General features: G+C 40.9%; 2 protein-coding genes across 2 annotated transcripts in view; both read left to right on the plus strand.

Moving 5' to 3' along the window:
- LOC117387594 (NACHT, LRR and PYD domains-containing protein 1a allele 5-like) overlaps positions 1-19,375 on the plus strand; it is a 769,741-nt gene that overhangs the window by 501,252 nt on the left and 249,114 nt on the right. The gene's annotated exons all lie outside the window — the stretch shown is intronic.
- Positions 16,486-19,375, plus strand: part of chst15 (carbohydrate (N-acetylgalactosamine 4-sulfate 6-O) sulfotransferase 15) — a 62,948-nt gene continuing 60,058 nt past the window's right edge. Inside the window, exon 1 of the mRNA XM_033984354.2 lies at positions 16,486-16,810. The gene's annotated coding sequence lies outside the window, so the exon portion shown is untranslated. The remainder of the gene's footprint in view (positions 16,811-19,375) is intronic.

Here is a 19,375-nt window from a genome sequence, read left to right on the forward strand (position 1 = left end):
GAAGGAGGGAAGAGATAGAGAGAGGGGGAGGAGTGCAGAGGGGAGGAGGAGAGGAGAGAGAGAGATAAGAGGGGAAGGATTTGGAGTGAGGAGAGAAAGTGAGAGGGAGAAAGGAGGAGAGAGGAAAGAGTAGGAGAGGAAGAGAAGGAAATGAGGTGCAGGAGAGAGAGGAGGAGAGGGGAGAGGAGAGCGAGGGATGGTAGAGAGAAAGAGGAGGAGAGAGAGGAGGACAGAGAAAGAGGAGGAGGGAGAAAGAGGAGGAGGGAGAAAGAGGAGGAGAAAGAAAGAGGAGAGAGAAAAAGAGGAGGTGAGAGAAAGAGGAGAGAGAAAGAGGAGAGAGAAAAAGAGGAGGAGAGAGAAAGAGGAGGAGAGAGAAAGAGGAGGAGAGAGAAAGAGGAGGAGAGAGAAAGAGGAGAGAGAAAAAGAGGAGAAGAGAGAAAGAGGAGGACAGAGAAAGAAGAGAGAGAAAGAGGAGGAGAGAGAAAGAGGAGGAGGGAGAAAGAGGAGAGAGAGAGAGAAAGAGGAGAGAGAAAAAGAGGAGAAGAGAGAAAGAGGAGGACAGAGAAAGAAGAGAGAGAAAGAGGAGGAGAGAGAAAGAGGAGGACAGAGAAAGAGGAGGAGAGAGAAAGAGGAGGACAGAGAAAGAGGAGGAGGAGGTGGAGTTTGGCAGAGCAGAGTTTTGGCCCAGAGGAGCAGCATCTGCCCCAGTGAAAAGAGACAGAAGGAAACTAAAAATAAAATAGAGCAGTAGTAGTAGTAGTAGTAGTAGCAGTAGTAGTAGTAGCTGTAGTAGTAGTAGTTGTTGTTGTAGTAGTAGTAGTAGTAGTAGTAGTAGCTGTAGTAGTAGTAGTAGTAGTAGTAGTAGTAGTAGTAGCAGTAGTAGCAGTAGTAGTAGTAGCTGTAGTAGTAGTAGTAGTAGTAGTTGTTGTTGTAGTAGTAGTAGTAGTAGTAGTAGTAGCTGTAGTAGTAGTAGTAGTAGTAGTTGTTGTTGTAGTAGTAGTAGTAGTAGTAGTAGTAGCTGTAGTAGTAGTAGTAGTAGTAGTAGTAGTAGTAGTAGCAGTAGTAGCAGTAGTAGTAGTAGCTGTAGTAGTAGTAGTAGTAGTAGTTGTTGTTGTAGTAGTAGTAGTAGTAGTAGTAGTAGTAGTAGTAGTAGTAGTAGTAGTAGTAGTAGTAGTAGTAGTAGTAGTAGTAGTAGTAGTAGTAGTAGTAGTACATTTTTAACACAGTCAACACAGTCTTTGTGTCAGATGCCCTCCCTGTTTCCCTGCTCTTTTGACAGATGAAGAGTAAAATGGTGTGAAAGAGACAGGAGTGACAGAGTGAGAGTGACAGAGTGAGAGTGACAGAGTGAGAGTGACAGAATGAGAGGAGTGAGAGAGTGAGAGTGACAGAATGAGAGTGACAGTGAGAGTGACAAGGGGACAGGTGCGACGGAGTGAGAGTGATAGAGCAACAGAGTGACAGAGAGAACAGAGTGAGAGTGACAGAGTGAGAGTGACAGAGTGAGAGTGACAGAGTGAGAGTGATAGAGTGAGAGTGACAGAGTGAGAGTGATAGAGTGAGGGTGACAGAGTGAGAGTGACAGAGTGATCAAAGGGGGGCAGGAGCGACAGGAGCAGAAGAGGCTGTGGTTTCATTCAGAGAGAGACAGACCAGAGTGAATCATCCGAGTGTGAGAACAAGAAAGAGAGAAAGAAAACATGTAGGAGGATAGAGAGAGGGAGAGGAGGAGGGAGGATAAGACTGAGAGAGGGAGAGCTAGAGGAGAGAGATAGAGAAGCGAGAGAGGGAGGGAGAGATACATAGGAAGGATGAGAGGAGAGGGAGTAGGACGGAGGATAGGAAACAGAGTGGTGGGCAGAAAAAAGAGAGAGAGGGAGAGGAGGAGGGAGGATAGGTGCAGAAATAGAAGGAGCTGCAGTACTGCTCCTCCTGTTCTCCTCCTGTGCTCCTCCTGTTCTCCTTCTGTTCTCCTCCTGTTCTCCTCCTGTTCTCCTGTCCTCTTTTGTTCCTCCTTTGGATCATTTCTGTTTTTACCTACAGTGGAAATGATGTAGTCCATGTTTAGACCTGGAATAGTCCTTTTATAGACCTGGTTTAGTCCCGGTTCAGTCCCGGTTCAGTCCCGGTTCAGTCCCGGTTTAGTTCTGGTTCAGTCCTGGTTTAGTCCTGGTTTAGTTCTGGTTTAGTTCTGGTTCAGTCCTGGTTTAGTTCTGGTTTAGTTCTGGTTCAGTCCCGGTTCAGTCCCGGTTTAGTTCTGGTTCAGTCCTGGTTTAGTCCTGGTTCAGTCCTGGTTTAGTCCTGGGTTAGTCCTGGTGTCTGGTGATATCCGAGTTCAGGATTGTGCTGAGGAACTTCCCGTGAGTCACTCGTCTCAAACTGTGGAACAAGGATCAGACTCAAACAATGGAACCAGTCACAGATTTAAACCAGACTCAGATTTACTTTGGTCAATTACACAACGTTTATTTCACAATTAAAGGTTTAATTTTACGCAAAAATTAACTGTTGTGTCTTTAAGTCGAGTTTAAATCTGTGAACGCGTCAAAATCAGACCTGGAGTTGTGTTTGTTTCATTCTCACATGTTTGAGTCACTTTATTATTCGTCTGTGACGTCTACAAAGATCAAAACACGACGTTCCACCTCGTGATGTCATCAAGTGGTAGTTTTCAAGTGAACAGCTTCCTGTATCACCACATGATGACATCACAAGGTGGAACTGAGTGTTTCAGTTTTGAGAGAAGAACATCAACACAACTCCAGGTCTGTTTGTGATGTGGAAACATTAGAACAGATCAGAAAACAGTGTGATACGGGACGTCTCTAGATGGACGTCTCTAGATGGACGTCTTTGCATTTGAGGGCAGACACCTCTGACGCATGTCCGGGGCGTCCGTCATGTCCGGAGCGTCTGCCGTGTCCAGGGTGTCCCTTGTGTCCGGAGCGTCCCTTGTGTCCGGGGCGTCCGTCGTGTCCGGGTCGTCCGTCGTGTCCGGGGCGTCCCTTGTGTCCGGGACACCCGTCTTGTCTGGGGCGTTCGTCGTGTCCGTCGTGTCCGGGGCGTCCCTTGTGTCCGGGGCGTCCGTCGTGTCCGGGGCGTCCCTTGTGTCCGGGGCGTCCGTCGTGTCCGGGGCGTCCCTCGTGTCCGGGGCGTCCCTTGTGTCCGGGGCGTCCGTCGTGTCCGGGGCGTCCGTCGTGTCCGTCGTGTCCGTCGTGTCTGGGGCATCAAGACTCGCCGTGTCAACGCCAGATTCTCGCCGCTCTACTTGAAAACGCGGCACAGAAAAAACACAGGAGCCAAGACGCGCGTCCACCGAAGACTCTGCACGAAACTCGACGCCTCTGATGCCCTGGTCTGAACGCAGACTTCCTGGTGGACGCTCTTCCTGGTGGAGGCTCTTCCTGGTGGAGGCTCTTCCTGGTGGAGGCTCTTCCTGGTGGAGGCTCTTCCTGGTGGAGGCTCTTCCTGGTGGAGGCTCTTCCTGGTGGAGGTTCTTCCTGGTGGAGGCTCTTCCTGGTGGAGGCTCTTCCTGGTGGAGGTTCTTCCTGGTGGACGCGCTTCCTGGTGGAGGTTCTTCCTGGTGGAGGCTCTTCCTGGTGGAGGCTCTTCCTGGTGGAGGTTCTTCCTGGTGGAGGCTCTTCCTGGTGGAGGTTCTTCCTGGTGGAGGCTCTTCCTGGTGGACGCTCTTCCTGGTGGAGACATTTTCTCCGTCAGTTTAAAGAAATAAAAGTGATATTTTTCTCCACAGCAGCTTCATAAAGTGGAGCCATGATTCAGTGTGAGATCATCACGTCACTCCGGGGTGGTTCCTCGCTCTGGGGCACTCTTCACCTGCACATGTTCAAATCCTGTGTTTTCTCTTTTGTTTTTGATTTTTTTGTGGTGAAACGTCTGAATCGCTCTGAGTGAGTCGTGAGTCATGGAGGATCTGTCCAATAGGATCAGTTTAAACCACATGATGATGATGTCATGATGCAACCAGCCACTTTGGTCTGAGTTTGTCTCTGCAGGGACGACTGGAAGAGTGAGAGACTGAGAGAGAGTGAGAGAGACTGAGAGAGACTGAGAGAGTGAGAGACTGAGAGACTGAGAGACTGAGAGAGACTGAGAGAGACTGAGAGAGACTGAGAGAGTGAGAGAGACTGAGAGAGACTGAGAGAGACTGAGAGAGACTGAGAGAGACTGAGAGAGTGAGAGAGTGAGAGAGACTGAGAGAGACTGAGAGAGTGAGAGAGACTGAGAGAGACTGAGAGAGTGAGAGACTGAGAGAGTGAGAGAGACTGAGAGAGACTGAGAGACTGAGAGACTGAGAGAGACTGAGAGAGACTGAGAGAGTGAGAGACTGAGAGAGACTGAGACACTGAGAGAGACTGAGAGAGACTGAGAGAGACTGAGAGAGTGAGAGAGACTGAGAGAGACTGAGAGAGACTGAGAGAGTGAGAGAGACTGAGAGAGACTGAGAGACTGAGAGACTGAGAGAGACTGAGAGAGACTGAGAGAGACTGAGAGAGTGAGAGACTGAGAGAGACTGAGACACTGAGAGAGACTGAGAGAGACTGAGAGAGTGAGAGACTGAGAGAGACTGAGACACTGAGAGACACTGAGAGAGACTGAGAGAGGCTGAGAGAGGCTGAGAGAGACTGAGAGAGAGTGAGAGAGACAGAGAGTGAGAGACTGAGAGACTGAGAGAGTGAGAGAGTGAGAGACGGAGAGACTGAGAGAGACTGAGAGAGACTGAGAGACTGAATTTTAGAAGATTATTTGGTGTCAGTTGTAACATTCTGCTCATTTTCTACAGAGCTGCCATTGAGTCAGTTCTCAGATATGGAATCACCAGCTGGTTTGGAAACTTTCTGGTTAAATCAAAAACCCAAATTTTAAATCTGGTGAGGACAGCGGAGAAAATGATGGGCTGTGCTGTCCCTCTGAGACCTCAAGAACTTTACGAACAGACCAGGAGGAGACAGACCATGAGGAGACAGACCAGGAGGAGACAGACCAGGAGGAGACAGACCAGGAGGAGACAGACCAGGAGGAGACAGACCAGGAGGAGACAGACCAGGAGGAGACAGACCAGGAGGAGACAGACCATGAGGAGACAGACCATGAGGAGACAGACCAGGAGGAGACAGACCATGAGGAGACAGACCATGAGGAGACAGACCATGAGGAGACAGACCATGAGGAGACAGACCAGGAGGAGACAGACCAGGAGGAGACAGACCAGGAGGAGACAGACCATGAGGAGACAGACCAGGAGGAGACAGACCAGGAGGAGACAGACCATGAGGAGACAGACCAGGAGCATTCTCTCTGACACATGTGTTGTTCCCTGAGTATGAAGTGTTGAGTTCAGGAGGAGGGACATGCACCACAGTGGAGATATAACAGATATAAACATTTATTTGTGCCTGTTTCAGTGAAACTGTTAAATGATAATTGATGTAAAAATGAGTGACGGTGTGTGGAGAGAGATGTACTGCCCCCTGTGTGTGGTTCTGTCGTTTACTGTGGTGTGAGCAGCTCACTGGTCCAAGAGAAAAGTCTCCTAAAGGAGACAAATAAAAGAAATCTGGAATCTTGAATCTTGAAAGACTGAGAGAGGAAAGAAATATGAATAATGATGCAAGAGTCACAGTTTAGTCCTGGTTTAGTCCTGGTTTAGTCCTGGTTTAGTCCTGGTTTAGTCCTGGTTTAGTCCTGGTCTAGTCCTGGTCTAGTCCTGGTCTAGTCCTGTTTAGTCCTGGTTTAGTCCTGTTTTAGTCCTGGTTTAGTCCTGGTCTAGTCCTGCTTTAGTTCTGCTTTAGTCCTGGTTTAGTCCTGGTCTAGTCCTGGTCTAGTCCTGGTCTAGTCCTGGTCTAGTCCTGGTCTAGTCCTGGTCTAGTTCTGTGGTGTTTTGTTTGTGTGAAAAACATAATAAATTCTGATAAAATAAACGAGGCCATTTGCTTTTTTCAAACTTAAAAAAAAAAAAGACCTTTTTATGAAGTTAAGGTGAAGCTGTTTTATCTGAGTCTTTATTGTCTGAAAATAGAGAGTAAAGGAGCAGGATTCCCACAGTTTGTTCCAGTTTTCCAGGACATTCCTAGACTTTTCCAGGACATTTTCTGTTAAGTACTTCCGTCGTCCCCATATTCTGATATAAACATGTGGTGTTAGTAGTACACACAAATACTTTTAAGTTAGTGTGTTTGTGTTTGTGTCCTAATGTGACGCCAGGTGAGGTCAGAAGGTCAAGGGGGTTTGGGGCGTCATTCCCCAACAAATTTTACCCAGATTCGGTGAAATTTCCTGCATTTTGGTCGATTTTAAACGAGTATTTTCCGAAAAACACAACAGCTCTTTTTTACTGTGATGATGGAAGACACAGTGTCCATCAAGACGGAGACATTTTCAAGGACAGAATATGAATGAACCATAGACTCGATATATAAATGGACAGAGCTAACCTGCTAGCCGCCGCGCTCCAAATGGAAAGTGATCACGGGCGCACGTCCAGCTCCATCGACTCAAATTCACATTACACTGAAAAATTGTCTCTTCTCTCTGTCCCTGCTGCTGCCAGACCCGTCATTTTGGTCTTAAATGTTCATATTAACCCGATCGAGATGATTCGTGTATTTTAATTTCACTTTTGTGTCTGTAAATCAAGATATGAACATTAAAAACAGACAAATCAGGCGCCTTCTTTCCCTGAGTTTGCTCCAGCTAACGTTAGCAACAGGTTTGATTGACAGCGTTGTTAAGTGGTGCGGGCGGGAAGAGGCGTTACCTTCAACAGCCTCGCTCCTGATTGGCTCGTTAGTTGCTATGATACTCGCGGTCGGAATTTCCAAATATGAAACTCGGCTCCAAATTAGCCGCTATAACCGCTAGCATCGATGAGCTTCATTTGACTGTCTACGGTTAAAACAAAACAAAGCAATAAAGATCGACTTGCAACAAAAAATACTTTAATAATATTGTTTTTTTTTAATCTGTAACAGTAAAATGTAAAATGCATAAATTCCCTCAAATTCATAAAAAAATTATTATTATATTTTTTTTAATTTATCCTTATTTGAACTACACACATTTTTTGAACAACTGATTGAACCATTTGATACTGAAAACATAAAATATAATGAAATTTAATTAAAAATCAAATAAAAAAATGAAATTAAATAAACATCAAATGGATAAATTAAAATTAAATAAATATATAAATAATACATTAAAATTAAATATGAAATTAAAGCATAAAAATTCAATAAAATCAATAAATAATAATAATAAATTCATTGATCAGCAACATTAACGAGACAAAAATGAATAAAACAATTTGACTGTTTTTTTTTTGTTTGTTTTTTTGTTATTTATCAAAATGAGGAAGTCAGGATTATGGGTTTTGATACTGCAACTCCCCGCTCCTGCTCAACGTTTAGCTGGACCTTACTTTTCGTCCGTCTCATTACCTCCGTCTATCTCCGCCTTTCTTTTCATCCCTGTTCAATTTTTTTCCATCGTTTCTCTTTATCAAAAGTGTCTCTTGTTCACTGCCCCTGTGTCACGATCTCTTTGCTGCGTACGCTACAGTGTAGAGTTTGCGCACGTACACGGCGTAGTATTAGCTCTACGGTGTAACGGTCAATGAGCGCACGACTGCCACCTACAGTAGTGGACGTGCAATTACGCTTTATTCTAGTACGGCGAAAGAAAAGCGTGTTCCCGGAGTCATACGCGCCCCCTCCGGCATCGCACGGCGCGCCCCACTATTTGAGACAGACTGGATTAAAGTACAACTCGAGTCAGAGAGCTTCAGACAGAGCAGTGCCTCCAGTTAGCATCACACAACCGCCACAGGGAGCGTTCACGAGGTCAGGCGCAAAGTATCGATAAGCACTTTTCCCAACTCGCAGAAACCAGAGTGGAGTTTTGCAGTCACGCTAACGCTGACAACAGCTAGCATGCTAACAGCGTACTTCCTGATTGTCTGACAGTAAAATTCTTTCTTATAAGACGCGGCTGGACACGTTAGCGCAGATCCACGGGAGAATCTGGGCGCAGGGCCTTTAAGGACACGTCTTTGTTTACAAACTGGCAGCTTTTCAAAATGTCCGCCGCTTTCCCCGAGATAATGGACCAATTTTTCATATTTGTCCAAACAAACAGAAACACAGAGAACAGATAAGGAATGTTCACTCCCTAATGATTTCTGCACAAATATTTTTCATCTTCCAGAGCGTGGACCTCAGAGCTGCACAGTCTGGGAGTCATTGGGAAATCTCTGAGGCAACGGGCAGTTTGTGTAATATCCATGTGTTAAAAGAGGAAGCGTGATGCAAAATTGAGTTGTTTTTTTTAGCTTTTCCCCGTGTTATAAAGGTGTTTCCTCATCAAAAACACGTCTGAAGAAGTTTTAGACGTTCCACACGACAATCCTCCATAAATATACAAAAACATGATGCAAAACTGTGCACTACAACTTCACAAACCTGATGTGATGTGCAGGAGTTTCATTAGTGGGATGCAGCTGATTGTGTTGTGATAGAGCTCTGAAGGGGGTGGGCCTTAGCACGGAGAGCAAAGAGAGGGGAGACTTGAGTGTCAAAAACGAAAGTGAAACTTATAAAACATGTTAGTATATAGTATTATAGTATATAGTATTTTGAAAACAATAATCTGATCTGAATATGTGAAGTGTTACAGTTAATATCACATAAAAGTAAAATACTGCCTCTTTAAATATTTACAAAATAAAAATACATCTCAGAGTTCATTTAAAACAGTTTGAACTTGTGAGAATGTAAAGTTCAGACATAAAGATGCACTGTGTAACTTTTCTGTTGGAGGCTTTGCCATCACTGTCTCCATGTAGACGTTTGTAATGTTCCAAAGTATGTCATTAAAGTTTTCTATCTCACATTTATTCAAATACAGGTGCTGCTGTTGCTCAAAAAACCTTTGAAAAACAGATTTGAAAAACAGATCACTGCAACTTCTATGACTACTACAGTTACTTTGACTATGACTATTACAACTACAACCACAACTACTATTACAACTAACATGGCAATTACTACTATGACTACTACTATCACCAATACTATTACTACAAGTACAACTACTGTTACTACAACTACGACTGCTGCTACTGCGACTGATACTGCTGCTCTGTTTTTATTAATACTGCCGCTTTTTTATTATTACTGTTGTTTGTATTATTACTGTTGTTTGTATTTTTACTGTTGTTTGTATTATTACTGTTGTTTGTATTATTACTGTTGTTTGTATTATTACTGTTGTTTGTATTATTATTACTGTTGTTTGTATTATTACTGTTGTTTGTATTATTACTGTTGTTTGTATTATTACTGCTGTTGTTTGTATTATTACTGCTGTTGTTTGTATTATTACTGTTGTTGTTTGTATTATTACTGTTGTTTGTATTATTACTGCTGTTGTTTGTATTATTACTGCTGTTGTTTGTATTATTACTGCTGTTGTTTGTATTATTACTGTTGTTGTTTGTATTATTACTGTTGTTTGTATTATTACTGTTGTTGTTTGTATTATTACTGTTGTTTGTATTATTACTGTTGTTTGTATTATTATTACTGTTGTTTGTATTATTACTGTTGTTTGTATTATTACTGCTGTTGTTTGTATTATTACTGTTGTTGTTTGTATTATTACTGTTGTTTGTATTATTACTGCTGTTTGTATTATTACTTCTGTTGTTTGTATTATTACTGCTGTTGTTTGTATTATTACTTCTGTTGTTTGTATTATTACTGTTGTTTGTATTATTATTACTGTTGTTTGTATTATTACTGTTGTTTGTATTATTACTGCTGTTGTTTGTATTATTACTGTTGTTGTTTGTATTATTACTGCTGTTGTTTGTATTATTACTTCTGTTGTTTGTATTATTACTGCTGTTGTTTGTATTATTACTTCTGTTGTTTGTATTATTATTACTGTTGTTTGTATTATTACTTCTGTTGTTTGTATTATTACTGTTGTTTGTATTATTACTGTTGTTTGTATTATTACTGCTGTTGTTTGTATTATTACTGTTGTTTGTATTATTACTGTTGTTGTTTGTATTATTACTGTTGTTTGTATTATTACTGTTGTTTGTATTATTACTGCTGTTGTTTGTATTATTACTGTTGTTGTTTGTATTATTACTGTTGTTTGTATTATTATTACTGTTGTTTGTATTATTACTGTTGTTGTTTGTATTATTACTGTTGTTTGTATTATTATTACTGTTGTTTGTATTATTACTGTTGTTTGTATTATTATTACTGTTGTTTGTATTATTACTGTTGTTTGTATTATTATTACTGTTGTTTGTATTATTACTGTTGTTGTTTGTATTATTACTGTTGTTTGTATTATTACTGTTGTTGTTTGTATTATTACTGTTGTTTGTATTATTATTACTGTTGTTTGTATTATTACTGTTGTTTGTATTATTATTACTGTTGTTTGTATTATTACTGTTGTTGTTTGTATTATTACTGTTGTTTGTATTATTATTACTGTTGTTTGTATTATTACTGTTGTTTGTATTATTATTACTGTTGTTTGTATTATTACTGCTGTTGTTTGTATTATTACTGTTGTTGTTTGTATTATTACTGTTGTTTGTATTATTACTGTTGTTGTTTGTATTATTACTGTTGTTTGTATTATTACTGTTGTTTGTATTATTACTGTTGTTTGTATTATTACTGTTGTTTGTATTATTACTGCTGTTGTTTGTATTATTACTGTTGTTGTTTGTATTATTACTGTTGTTTGTATTATTACTGCTGTTTGTATTATTACTTCTGTTGTTTGTATTATTACTGTTGTTGTTTGTATTATTACTGTTGTTTGTATTATTACTGCTGTTTGTATTATTACTGCTGTTGTTTGTATTATTACTGCTGTTGTTTGTATTATTACTGTTGTTTGTATTATTATTACTGTTGTTTGTATTATTACTGTTGTTGTTTGTATTATTACTGTTGTTTGTATTATTATTACTGTTGTTTGTATTATTACTGTTGTTTGTATTATTATTACTGTTGTTTGTATTATTACTGTTGTTGTTTGTATTATTACTGTTGTTTGTATTATTATTACTGTTGTTTGTATTATTACTGTTGTTTGTATTATTATTACTGTTGTTTGTATTATTACTGCTGTTGTTTGTATTATTACTGCTGTTGTTTGTATTATTACTGTTGTTGTTTGTATTATTACTGTTGTTTGTATTATTACTGTTGTTGTTTGTATTATTACTGTTGTTTGTATTATTACTGTTGTTTGTATTATTACTGTTGTTTGTATTATTACTGTTGTTTGTATTATTACTGCTGTTGTTTGTATTATTACTGTTGTTGTTTGTATTATTACTGTTGTTTGTATTATTATTACTGTTGTTTGTATTATTACTGCTGTTGTTTGTATTATTACTGCTGTTGTTTGTATTATTACTGTTGTTGTTTGTATTATTACTGTTGTTTGTATTATTACTGTTGTTGTTTGTATTATTACTGTTGTTTGTATTATTACTGTTGTTTGTATTATTACTGTTGTTTGTATTATTACTGTTGTTTGTATTATTACTGCTGTTGTTTGTATTATTACTGTTGTTTGTATTATTACTGTTGTTTGTATTATTACTGCTGTTTGTATTATTACTTCTGTTGTTTGTATTATTACTGCTGTTGTTTGTATTATTACTGCTGTTGTTTGTATTATTACTGCTGTTGTTTGTATTATTACTGTTGTTTGTATTATTACTGCTGTTGTTTGTATTATTACTGCTGTTGTTTGTATTATTACTGCTGTTGTTTGTATTATTACTGTTGTTTGTATTATTACTGCTGTTGTTTGTATTATTACTTCTGTTGTTTGTATTATTACTGCTGCTGAACTCTTTGTTCACATTCTCACTTCATTACGATCTACAAACTCAAACACTTTCACCAGTTTGTTGTAAAATAAATATTTACTCTCTCGTCCAAACTCACTCTCTAAACTCCTCGTCGTGCGTTTGTTGCTAGCGGCTCTGACTCGTCGCCAGCGCTAACTACTACGCTGCATTAGCTCAGATGTATAGCTCTCCATTAGCGTTAGCTTCTGTAGCATTTAGCGTCCTTAAATCAGAGGCTCTTAAGCTCTCGGTCACAGCCTGAATAAATAATACATTTATCTCATGTTGGATAAAGACTCGAACGGCCAATCAGAACTCGTTAATAATTCAAGACGATAAAAACATTTGGAGAAGCACAGAGGAGAAAATGTACTTAAAGAGGAGGTATTTACTTCTATGGGGTATTAAAGAGGAGGTATTTACTTCTATGGGGTATTAAAGAGGAGGTATTTACTTCTATGGGGTATTAAAGAGGAGGTATTTACTTCTGTGGGGTATTAAAGAGGAGGTATTTACTTCTACGTGGTATTAAAGAGGAGGTATTTACTTCTATGGGGTATTAAAGAGGAGGTATTTACCTCTGTGGGGTATTAAAGAGGAGGTATTTACTTCTACGTGGTATTAAAGAGGAGGTATTTACTTCTACGTGGTATTAAAGAGGAGGTATTTACTTCTATGGGGTATTAAAGAGGAGGTATTTACTTCTATGGGGTATTAAAGAGGAGGTATTTACTTCTACGTGGTATTAAAGAGGAGGTATTTACTTCTACGTGGTATTAAAGAGGAGGTATTTACTCCTATGGAGTATTAAAGAGGAGGTATTTACTTCTATGGGGTATTAAAGAGGAGGTATTTACTTCTACGAGGTATTAAAGAGGAGGTATTTACTTCTACGTGGTATTAAAGAGGAGGTATTTGCTTCTATGGGGTATTAAAGAGGAGGTATTTACTTCTATGGGGTATTAAAGAGGAGGAATAAATATTTACTCTCTCGTCCAAACTCACTCTCTAAACTCCTCGTCGTGCGTTTGTTGCTAGCGGCTCTGACTCGTCGCCAGCGCTAACTACTACGCTGCATTAGCTCAGATGTATAGCTCTCCATTAGCGTTAGCTTCTGTAGCATTTAGCGTCCTTAAATCAGAGGCTCTTAAGCTCTCGGTCACAGCCTGAATAAATAATACATTTATCTCATGTTGGATAAAGACTCGAACGGCCAATCAGAACTCGTTAATAATTCAAGACGATAAAAACATTTGGAGAAGCACAGAGGAGAAAATGTACTTAAAGAGGAGGTATTTACTTCTATGGGGTATTAAAGAGGAGGTATTTACTTCTATGGGGTATTAAAGAGGAGGTATTTACTTCTATGGGGTATTAAAGAGGAGGTATTTACTTCTGTGGGGTATTAAAGAGGAGGTATTTACTTCTACGTGGTATTAAAGAGGAGGTATTTACTTCTATGGGGTATTAAAGAGGAGGTATTTACCTCTGTGGGGTATTAAAGAGGAGGTATTTACTTCTACGTGGTATTAAAGAGGAGGTATTTACTTCTACGTGGTATTAAAGAGGAGGTATTTACTTCTATGGGGTATTAAAGAGGAGGTATTTACTTCTATGGGGTATTAAAGAGGAGGTATTTACTTCTACGTGGTATTAAAGAGGAGGTATTTACTTCTACGTGGTATTAAAGAGGAGGTATTTACTCCTATGGAGTATTAAAGAGGAGGTATTTACTTCTATGGGGTATTAAAGAGGAGGTATTTACTTCTACGAGGTATTAAAGAGGAGGTATTTACTTCTACGTGGTATTAAAGAGGAGGTATTTACTTCTACGTGGTATTAAAGAGGAGGTATTTGCTTCTATGGGGTATTAAAGAGGAGGTATTTACTTCTATGGGGTATTAAAGAGGAGGTATTTACTTCTATGGGGTATTAAAGAGGAGGTATTTACTTCTGTGGGGTATTAAAGAGGAGGTATTTACTTCTACGTGGTATTAAAGAGGAGGTATTTACTTCTATGGGGTATTAAAGAGGAGGTATTTACTTCTATGGGGTATTAAAGAGGAGGTATTTACTTCTACGAGGTATTAAAGAGGAGGTATTTACTTCTACGTGGTATTAAAGAGGAGGTATTTACTTCTACGGGGTATTAAAGAGGAGGTATTTGCTTCTATGGGGTATTAAAGAGGAGGTATTTACTTCTATGGGGTATTAAAGAGGAGGTATTTACTTCTGTGGGGTATTAAAGAGGAGGTATTTACTTCTGCGGGGTATTAAAGAGGAGGTATTTACTTCTACGTGGTATTAAAGAGGAGGTATTTACTTCTATGGGGTATTAAAGAGGAGGTATTTACTTCTATGGGGTATTAAAGAGGAGGTATTTACTTCTATGGGGTATTAAAGAGGAGGTATTTACTTCTGTGGGGTATTAAAGAGGAGGTATTTACTTCTACGTGGTATTAAAGAGGAGGTATTTACTTCTATGGGGTATTAAAGAGGAGGTATTTACTTCTATGGGGTATTAAAGAGGAGGTATTTACTTCTACGAGGTATTAAAGAGGAGGTATTTACTTCTACGTGGTATTAAAGAGGAGGTATTTACTTCTACGGGGTATTAAAGAGGAGGTATTTGCTTCTATGGGGTATTAAAGAGGAGGTATTTACTTCTATGGGATATTAAAGAGGAGGTATTTACTTCTATGGGGTATTAAAGAGGAGGTATTTACTTCTACGTGGTATTAAAGAGGAGGTATTTACTTCTATGGGGTATTAAAGAGGAGGTATTTACTTCTATGGGGTATTAAAGAGGAGGTATTTACTTCTATGGGGTATTAAAGAGGAGGTATTTACTATAATGGGGTATTAAAGAGGAGGTATTTACTTCTATGGGGTATTAAAGAGGAGGTATTTATTTTTTATGTATATTTTACTTATAAAACATTTTCATTTTTTTGACGCTCTGACTCCTCCCCTCTCTTTGCTCTCTGTGCTAAGCCCCTCCCCCTTCAGAGCTCTGTCACAACACAACCAGCTGCATCGCACTAATGAAACTACTGCACATCACACCAGGTTTGTGAAGTCGTAGTGCGCAGTTTTGTGTCATGTTTTTTGTATATTTATGGAGGATTGTCGTGTGGGAGCGTGGGCGATGTAGGCTTGTGGGCGGAGCCTCGTACCGAATCTCACAGCTAAACGTAACGAGGGTTTAAATAAGGCCCAGGAGAGATCTCTAGATGACTCAAACATGCATGGATGACGTTTAAAACCTCGTCAGACTTGTTTTTGATGAGAGAAGAGTGTTAGAACATGGTGGAAAACTTTAAAAAAAAAACATCAATGTAGCTCAAATATTTGTGTAAGAGTAACTTTACTGCAAAACAACGTTACTCAAGTAAAAGTACTACACAGGCTCTTTAATATAAACTAGACCAGAGTGAAGCTGATGTAGATTCAGTCGTGTCTCAGGGTCAGTTTGTTTTGTTTTTTTTAAAGCGAAGGTTCATCGTCCTCCGTCAGAATAAACATTTAAACTGGAGGTTTGGAGCAGACGCACAAACAAACTCCACTGTTTTTGTGTTAACGTGTTGATTTTTAGCGTCATAAAAACATAAAGAAACAGAAACAGCTCATTTTAAACAGTTTAAAGTGAAACAAAGTGAAACAAAGTGACGCCTCATTCACTTTATGCACCAGAACATCCTCATTACTCACCACGATGAGTTTATAAGAGATTTACACAACTGTCAGAGACCAGAGCAACTAGCATGCTAACAGTGCATCAGTGTAAGCCTGATGCCTACTTACTACATGAGGACTAAATCTTCTTCTTCTTCTTCTCTCTCTCTCCTCCCTCCTCTCTCTGTCTTTGTCCTCTGCCTCTTTTGTTTCTTTCTCTCCTCTCTCTCACCACCTGTCCCTCCTCCCTCTCTACTCCTCTGTCTCACTCGGTCTGCCCTCCTTCCCCTCGCTCCCTCTTTCCACCACCTCTCTCTGTCTCTCTCTCGTTTGCCATCTCTCTCTCTCTCTTTCTCCTCACCTCTCTCCCTGTATCCCCCTCGCTCTTTCTCTCCCTCCCTCCCTCCCTCCCTCTCCTCTCTCTATCCACCTCTCCTTGTCTGCCCCTCTCTCTCCCAACATCTCCTCTCTCTCTCACCTGTCCCTCTTCTCTCTCTGCCCATCTCTCTTCTGTCTCTCCCTTTCCTCTCTCTCTCTCTCTCTTTCCCTCTGTCTGACTCCATCTCTGTTTCTCTCTCTCTCCACCAACTCTATCTGCACTCCCCTTTCCCTCCCTCTTTCTCTTTCTCTGCCTCTCTCTCTCCCTCCTCCACCTCTTCCTCTCTCTCTCCTCTCTCTGTTTCTCTCCCCTCCTCCATTCCCTCTCTCTCTCTCCTCCTGTCTCTCTGTCTGCACTCTCTCTCTCCTCTCTGTCTCCTCCTCCTCTGTTCTCTCTTTCTCTCACTCGCTCAGACTCGGTGCAGGAGGCAGGCTCTCTCTCTCTCTCCTCCTCTTTCTCTCCTCTGTTCATTCGCTCTGTCAGTCGCTCAGAGGCAGTGCTCAGACTCGGCGCAGGAGGCGGGCTCATCCCTCTCTCCCTCTCCTCTTCTCCTCTCCTCTCTCTCTCTCTCAGTTGCTCGTGAGGCTGGAGCGACACAATCTTCACATTCACCAAACACAACCCGGGGCTCGCGCGGAGGAAAACCTGACGTCGTCACGCACAGACGCACGCGCGGATTTACCACCTCCTCCTCCTCCATCATCACCTCCACCTCCACCTCCTCCTCCATCCTCCTCCTCTTCCCCGTGTGCTGTGTCCGCGTGGGAGCGCGCGGGGCGATGGAGGAGCGCGGCGCGTGGGCTCTGACGTGACTCAGATCGTCGCGCGGGGGTCGCACGGTAAGACACTTTTCACCTGTTGAACCGGAGAATAAGACACGAGCGTGAAAATGGAGCAGAAATAAAAAAGCACAGACACGAGTGAAGAGCAGGATTTATCTGAGTTTTGATCCGTGACACAGACACGCGAGCTATGCGCGTGGATCTGACCGAGGGCTGTGGAAATGTCACGTTTAGACCAAAACACAAACACGGACTGTGATTTATGATTAAACTGATTCAAACTGGAGCTTCAAGCTCAAATGTGCAAACAACAAACTCATTTAACAAGTTTGAAACAAGAAAACGCCACGAAGAGACAAGAAAGTCTGCGTGGAAATAAAACACGAGCGGACACCAGGACAGAAGTTATCAGCTTAGACCTGGTAAGGCCTGGTTTAGTCCTGGTTTAGTGCTGGTTTAGTCCTGGTTTAGTCCTGGTTTAGTCCTGGTTTAGTCCTGGTTTAGTCCTGGTTCAGTCCTGGTCTAGTCCTGGTCCAGTCCTGGTTTAGTCCTGTTCTCTGTGCAGAGTTGTCTTCACGTTGTCTTGACGCTGTTTTGACGCTGTTTCCCGCCTCTTTTTGCGCTCATTTGCGCTGTTTTCTAAAGTCTGTCCACTTGGAAAAATGTGCCAAAATGGATCTATTTTTACGCGCTGCCTGTGGAAGTGGAGACATGTGCAGATATAACGGGCTCCTTTGAGCAGCGCAGAGGCGGCTGCGCAGAGCTGATGAATGCGCCTATTCTTAATGAAACGTGTGCAAAGAGAAAGAGCTACAGTCTGAGCGGAAAACCTGCGGTGAGAGGGCAAAAGACGCACTGCCTGCGCCGCAGATGTGCGCGGTTTTATCAAGACTGAGTCTGCAGTGGAAGATTTTGTGATTTAGTCCTGGTTTAGACCTGGTTCAGTCCTGGTTTAGTCCTGGTTTAGTCCTGGTTTAGTCCTGGTTTAGACCTGGTTCAGTCCTGGTTTAGTCCTGGTTTAGTCCTGGTTTAGTCCTGGTTTAGTCCTGGTCCAGACCTGGTCCAGTCCTGGTTTAGTCCTGGTTTAGTCCTGGTCCAGTCCTGGTCTAGTCCTGGTTCAGTCCTGGTTTAGTCCTGGTCCAGTCCTGGTTTAGTCCTGGTCCAGTTCTGGTTTAGTCCTGGTCCAGTTCTGGTTTAGTCCTGGTTTAGTCCTGGTTCAGTCCTGGTCTAGTCCTGGTTCAGTCCTGGTCTAGCCCTGGTTCAGTCCTGGTTCAGTCCTGGTCTAGTCCTGGTTCAGTCCTGGTCCAGTCCTGGTTCAGTTCTGGTTTAGACCTGGTTCAGTCCTGGTTTAGTCCTGGTCCAGTCCTGGTTTAGTCCTGGTCCAGTCCTGGTTCAGTCCTGGTTTAGTCCTGGTCCAGTCCTGGTTCAGTTCTGGTTTAGACCTGGTTCAGTCCTGGTTTAGTCCTGGTCCAGTCCTGGTTTAGTCCTGGTCCAGTCCTGGTCCAGTCCTGGTCCAGTCCTGGTTCAGTCCTGGTCCAGTCCTGGTTTAGTTCTGGTTTAGTCCTGGTTTAGTTCTGGTTTAGTCCTGGTTCTTTTTGGACAAACCTCTGGACACTTTTCTTATTCTTTCTTTTCATTTTCGTGACTTTTTACTTTGTCGATTCTCAAAACGATGAACAAAGAAAATGAAACAGTTTGATAAAGTCGAGGGTTCGAGGCTCCGCCCAGAATCAAACTGTGGAAACTTTGAACATTTGAATAAAAACGTTGTAAATATTGTGAGTGACGTCGCCCGAGTCAAATGAAGCTCATGGAGGGTCGAGAGAGACATAGCAACCAGAGAGCCAATCAGGAGTGACTCTGTTGAAGGTAACGCCCCTTTACAGAGAGAGGGACAATTTAAAAAAACAAAACAAAAAACAAACTCAAAATAAAAAATTTAAAAAATCTAAATAAACTCAAAATAACTTAAAAAATAAATAAATAAATAAAAATAACAAAAAAATCTAAATAACAAAAAAACTGAAAATAAAAAAAAACAAAAAAACAAATATACTCAAAATAACGGAAAAAAAAATCAAAATAACAAAAAAAAATTAAAATAACAAAAAGTCAAAATAAAATCAAAATACCTTAAAAAATGTAAAAATGAATAAACATAACCAAAACTCAAACTTAAAATAACAAATAACTTAAAATAATAATAATAATAATAATCAAAATAAAGTCAAACTAACTAAAAAAAACCCAAAACAAAAACTCAAAATAACAAAAACAAAACTTAAAATAAGAAAAATAAATAAATAAAAATAAACTCAAAATAACTGGAAAAAATAAACAAAAAGAACCCCAGGATCATGTAGAGTTAAGATGAACATGTGGAGTCTGAAGCAGCAGGGACAGAGAGAGGAGCGACGGTTTTTCAATAGAAAATGAACTGGAGCCAGAGTCGACGGAGCAGGAAGTGCGCACATACTCACTTCCTGTTAAGAACGCGGTGGCTAGCAGGTTAGCTATGTCCATTTATATAAACAGTCGAACAAATAATGAGATTTTTGAGGCGATTGTCCCGTAGCGTTACATAAGCCCCGCCCCCAGCTGACCCTATGACATCATCAGATA

The sequence above is a fragment of the Periophthalmus magnuspinnatus genome, chromosome 19, assembly GCF_009829125.3.
Source record: "Periophthalmus magnuspinnatus isolate fPerMag1 chromosome 19, fPerMag1.2.pri, whole genome shotgun sequence".
In the NCBI taxonomy this organism is placed as follows: Eukaryota; Metazoa; Chordata; class Actinopteri; order Gobiiformes; family Gobiidae; genus Periophthalmus; species Periophthalmus magnuspinnatus.